Genomic DNA, 6,241 nt, shown 5'->3' on the forward strand with positions numbered 1-6,241 from the left:
AGGCCGTTGAACTCCCTTAAGGTTGTATTAGACGTTTAGCCTATTCCATCCTTATTCAGGTTATTTTCATGATCTAAAATTATCTTATGACCTAAGGTTTTTCACTATTTGAGGTTGTCTTTTCTTATTTGAGGTTATCCTTCATCCAAGCCTGCTTACGTGAGCAGAGTGAAAATCTACCACTAACAATTCCCCTCCCCCGGCCTTGGCTTGATTATTCGCTCTTGAGATAAAGGGTTGTGCATATGATAGATTTTAATCTTGCCTCTTGACTTCATCATACTTTGAGGCTTTTTATGAGTTACTTCTTCTTGAGATCCAAACTATGTCAAAGATTTGATAGTTTTGCAATTTTTAGCCCCTCATTTTGGTATTCGTATATGATGTGAAGTAATCTTTCTAGAATGTCATATCGTCTCTAAAGGGTTATAATGGTTTTCTTCTTAAAAAAATATAGACCATCACATCATTCCCTTGAGATGTGGATGAAATGGTTTTCTTCTTAGGAAAGCATAGACCATCACATCATTCCTTTGAGATGTGGATGACTTTCGCCTATAACTATACTTCTACTTCGGCTTCATCTTATCCATTTATTTAATCTACCTTTTAATACTTGACTTTTCCTCCTTTTTTTAAAATGGGTTATATAAAAATTTCATTTTTACTCAATTCAGAATCTTGGAGGGACTCTACTAGCTTTGCATCTCAGGTAGCGATGGTTGTAGAATTTCCCAATCTTCTCCATTTTCAGTGGTTATTCATCATTTTCAGGTTAGTTATTCCTCTTTAACATGTCTCTTAATTATTCTTTTTAAGCATATAGGTTGGAATCTTCCAAAAACTCCTTTCTATGTTCTTATTTATGAACTTTTGTGGTTATTAGTTTCTAGGTTCCTTTATGTTTACATGTTAGGCTTTCTTTCATGAGGTGAGGATTAAGGAGAGTTAAAGTGAGTTGTTTGAGAGTGAATGGATTCTAGATTTAAGAGTTTTTAGTTTTAGGAAGTGCATACCATCTTGACTGATTGATGTTTATTATCTTCGTTTCATCTTGACCGATCGATGTTTATTATTTTCGTTTCAAGCCATGACTTATAGATGATCTACTTTGTACTAGTTTGATCTTAAAGCTTACACGGATTCTTCATCTTCTTTCCTATTGCACCTTCTTCCCCCATAGGTCATGAACCTAAGCTATCTGTGCATCCTTTAGCTGCTATCTATTTTGATGGACCAAACACCATTGAGATAATTGAGTTTGGTGATGGTCCTACTTGCCTTTATCATGTGGTAGTCCCTATCTCATCCTTCTTTAGCTCGACTCCTTTAAATACTTTCACCCAAAAATTTGAGTGAAGGAGATTCCCTTATTGGTGAGACTAGCATAACTTTTAGTAAGGTTGATAAGGGAAATATGCTTTTCAGAATTAGTAGAGAGGTCCTAATTATATAAGATGATGATTCCATTCATGTAGTTGGGAAGAAAATGCCTATTGATGATTTCCTTACGAAGGTTGAGGCAGCACCTGCCTTTTCTATTCCTTATACTCCTTCTGATGTTGTAGCTTGGTCACTTGATAAGGTCGTATCCACTTTAACTCTTAAAGACTTAGTACAATTTAAGCAAATTTTCCACATCTTTGATACATTTCTATGAGGTTCCTTGAGCTTGATGAGATTCCTAGTAGGCTGCATGAAGTTAAGGTTATCTTAAATGTCTTTTCTTTCATTTACGGATTAAGACTTCCAATACATCCTACTATGCATAAGCTACTGCATAAGGTATATCTGAGCCATGTTCAATTCTTTGTAAACATGTGGATGGGCATTTATTATTATTGCCTTGTTTTATGGCTTAAGCACTATTATGTTGAGCCTTTTTCCTTTAGAAAATGAGATTTATTTTTCTATACACTCTAGTCCTAACTATACTAGTTTGTATTACTATTACTATAGGAAAGATTGTCATGTAATCTGTGACTTTCCCGAGATCAGGGCTTGGCAATCTCTTTGGTTCTTTATTGGAGGTTTTTAGGAAACTTTCCATCCTAACCCTACCTCACAAGTTCATGTCCCTGTAAACTTTGGCAAGTCTAAGTGAAATTCATTATTTTCCAAGTTATCCTAAGTTGAGTGTTTTTGTTTCAACTAGATTTACAAGCTACTAGTTGTTGAAAGGAGCACTATGACTCTTCTTCAAAAGTTCGTTCTGCTTGAATTAATTTTTTATTCATTTATTTTTGTAAGTTGGTTATTTCTCAGGTCATATATGCTTTTCCTTTCAATATACATTTTTAATGTTCTTTTAACTTTTCTCAACTTTGTTTGTAGTTATGGATGTTGAAGTTGATCAGGTCATTAACGAACTTGTCAAGGCTTTATCGGCAAAATGTTTAGGCAAATGACCTACTTTTAGTTCTAGCAACCCTATTGTTAAGGCTGCTTAAGTTGACACTTCTCTTTTCACCCCTGCGTTCAAGAGAGCGATGTGTTCTTATTGATCTTCACAATCCTTCACATGTCTGTCATCCCAAACATACTAAGGTCATAGTTTTATTATGCTCTCATAAGATAAAGAGCCATAACCTTTTGAGGATGAAGTTAAATTTATGAAGAAAGGAACCGTTCTTCGATGATTTTGTCGTTTATTCACACTCCTTTATGGTGGGATTCCTCCAGCTATGATTAACACTTGAATCCACTAAGCTTTTTTGAGCTAGCATATGAGGCTGTTCACAACCTTTTCTATGTAAGTTCTTCCAGCTCATCTTTCTGTTTTCTTAAAATGCTGTTTCTTTTCTTTGACTCATTGTTCTTTTCTTCCCATATTAGGTCAGGTACTCACTGTTTAAGGCCCAAAATTACTATGACCTGGTCCTCAATCATGCTATACGTGCTGAAGAATTAGTTTAGGTTTCTAAGGGTATCATTTTCGACCTTAAGGAGAAACTTTCTGTTACTAAGAACTTGGTCCACTAGACTAAAGAATACTTTAATCAAAAGGAAGTTTCAAACAAGTTGACTATCTCCAAGCTGGAAAATGATTTTGCTTGATTTATTATGCTTAAGTTAGGACAATCTTTGCCAAATTATACTCAGATTTTTGTACTTGAGGCCCAACTTTATGAGCTTAAGTTTTCCTATAAAGGTGAAACTCATAAACATTTCATAGATGGTGTGAAGGCTTTTTATGAAGCAACAAAGACTGTCTTCCCAAATCTTAAATTGGTTATGTGATGAGAATCCACTAGTACCCGTATAACCAACTATCTGCTAGAGTGTTGATACTGTACAAATGAAGACGAGACCAATTACGAAGGCACAAGCTAAGAGATTCAAGGACAACCTGGTTAGCTTTATACAAGATGTGATTCAAACTCAAGAGGGCATAACAATACCCGAAGATCCAAAGCCCGTCTTGTGCATCTAAGTTTTGAAGGTGGAAATGGATCCAGCAAGCTGTTTTGGTGCATGTATGGGTTTCGAGCAGCAAAGAATTACTTTGTTAACTTGCGAACATGATTAAACTCAATAAGGGACCATGGAATCATGCCAAGACAGAATTGAAGCCATTCAAATGAGGCATTTGTGCACAAGACTCCATTTGGCCGAAAATCACCCATTTTGGTGCTGACTTTGCTTTTTCTTCTTGGTCAAGTAATTTCTTTTCGTTTCAATCAAGAGTAACATAAGAGAATTAATATTAATCCTATTTGGCATCCTAAATGGCATATAGGAGTTTATTTGGAGCCTAAACTAGCTGATGATTGGATAAAAACAGCTTAGTTGTCAACTAATCAACTAATTTCCTAATTTGAACATTTGACTTTTGTTTTTAAAAAATAGTCTTTTATTTGGTTTTTATTTAATTATTTGCTTAACAAATTAACTTAGGAAAGTTGATACTTTATTATTTGATTGTAAATTAATTAATTGCTATCTCAAAATTAAGGAATTAATTAAACTAAATTAGATTAGGAAATGAGGTAAAAATTCAGCCACACCTTAGTTTCCTAAACACTTGGCTCGTTTTACCTAATCTTTTAGGATTTTATTTTGTTCATTCAAATTCTATTTAAAGGTTTATTTTTCAATGAGAAGGCAACTTAGATTATTATTCAAAAATTATTTGTGAGAAGAATTCTCTTTGTTCTCTTTGAACCTAAAACACTTAATAGAAATCAAGTGTTTTAGTTTGACTTATTAATAGGATATCCATCACTTATTATAGCATCTTCATCATATACCAAGGTTTCTAATCACAAGTTGATTAGGGATTAAGGTGACCATTAGAACCTGAACTTAATTGTGATCTGGACTAATATAATATAGGTTTAGAAGCAAGTCAACCTAGGTTCGTATCATTATATTTGAGCTTCTCGTAGTGGTAGTGTGACTAAAGCTCTTCAGGTTGGTCATAAGGGTTTCCTTGAGCTTCTTGTTGCTCCATTTTTAAGTTAAGTTGCTAATAAAATTCTTTTAGATGATCACAGTGTTGAAGATCCATCTATAGTTTTTTATGAGAAAGATTATGGGGATGTTGGCTGTAAAGGCCTTGTTGCTTAACTTTTTAGCTACTATTTTCTCTTTTTAATATTTAAGAATATCCTCATTTGATTTTATTGTAATGACTATGACAATTAGTGTGGACAATTGTAAGAGGTACTGATAGACTACCTGGTATCCAATCCCACATCACTTAAATGTGGAATGGCAAATGATTCAAATGCAATAATAGTCACTCTCATAATAATGAGCCCTTTTGAGAATGGTTGGCCTCAGGATTTAAAAGAATATTGAAATTAAGTGTGCTCAAACGAAAGTAATATAGAATGGGTAACTTTTTAGAAAGCTTTGAATAGAAAATCCTATACCAAATGTGGTAGCTAAATTTAAAGATAAGATCTATAGAGATTGATAGAAACGTTGGTGGAGACGGGGTGTTACAAATGGTATCAGAGCCTGTACTCAACTAGATCTACTAGTAACGACATTAGGCTCCAAGGGAGGTGGATTGTGACGACTAATGGGGGGTGGATACCAAAGGGACTTGTTGTAACATCCCACATCGGTTGGAAAGGAGAATGAAGCATGACTTATAAGCGTGTGGATACCTTTTCCTTCAAGAGGCCTTCCGGGTGAAAGATTGTCAGGACCCGTCCAGAATTCCTTCCCCGGAACCCTAGACAAGCCCTGATCCCAGGGAAATCCTACCGGACCCTCCAACGGAAAATCCGGCAGAGCCTCCCCTAAGGGATGGACTAACCACAAATTACCTGCACTAAAAACACACTTCTATACTCATCCCCTTATTCTTCCCGCAAACTACAAATTTGTTTCCACAATTTTACAGCACTTCAAATAAAAACAATAGCAGCAACCCAGTGCATAAAGAACAACTACACGTCCAATACAGTATACAGAGCATTATACAGATATATGTGGAATTTATAAAATGACAGATAAAGAAGCAATACAAGTTTGAGAGGAAAAAGGGAAGAAAAACTTCTTGAACCTTCGGCAACGAACTGAGACGTTGGGCTCGCCCCGAACAATCAACGTCTCCAACCTGAACCTAGGGGAACGGAATCTAAGTGTGTGAGATGCTAATCATCTCAGTGAGTGACCCTAACTACTGAACACCTTTAGTGATAATAAAATAATAATAAGTGTTGGAAATAATAATTTCCCTCAAAACATTATTTGCAATTTACACCGACGCACCACACCATATACCGATGATGCCCTCCGATACCCAGCGTCCCGAGCACCGACTGGCGGGGGGTTAAAGAGAGAAACCTGCAATGGCACTTCGGCGTCCCGACAGTACCGCTGCTGAAACCATCAACCCGGCCAAGGAGGGGGGCGGCTGTGCACAACAACAAACTTGCCTGCCCACGGTCCAATGGCAACTCATGGGTGAAGTAATAACCGCGCGCTAAACCACATAATACCTGCGCGCTACCACGTGTCCATACACCATACACCAGAACACCAATACTGTATGAGTGTGTCTAAAAATAAACATTATTAACCAACAGTACCGTTTTCCAAAATTACCGTGGAAAATACATTAAATTCTCACACTTACCATCCCATGTATTTTTATTTAATAAACTGGTACGAAACATTGATAACCAACAAACCACAACCTTCTCGAAGTACGAGATGCAACCATAAAAATACCGCGGGCATAATTTATAAAATTTAAACAAATATTTTCGTAAAATATTTAACC

At 36.0% G+C, this 6,241-nt stretch overlaps 1 long non-coding RNA gene across 1 annotated transcript; it reads left to right on the top strand.

Moving 5' to 3' along the window:
• The first annotated feature begins 200 nt into the window (after nucleotides 1-200).
• On the top strand, nucleotides 201-3,619 carry LOC107421108 (uncharacterized). Its single transcript, XR_001581747.4, has 3 exons — nucleotides 201-774; nucleotides 2,335-2,752; nucleotides 2,836-3,619. It is a non-coding gene; the product is annotated as an uncharacterized LOC107421108 (long non-coding RNA).
• Nucleotides 3,620-6,241: the final 2,622 nt, after the last annotated feature.

The sequence above is a fragment of the Ziziphus jujuba genome, chromosome 5 (genome assembly GCF_031755915.1).
Source record: "Ziziphus jujuba cultivar Dongzao chromosome 5, ASM3175591v1".
Taxonomy (NCBI): domain Eukaryota; kingdom Viridiplantae; phylum Streptophyta; class Magnoliopsida; order Rosales; family Rhamnaceae; genus Ziziphus; species Ziziphus jujuba.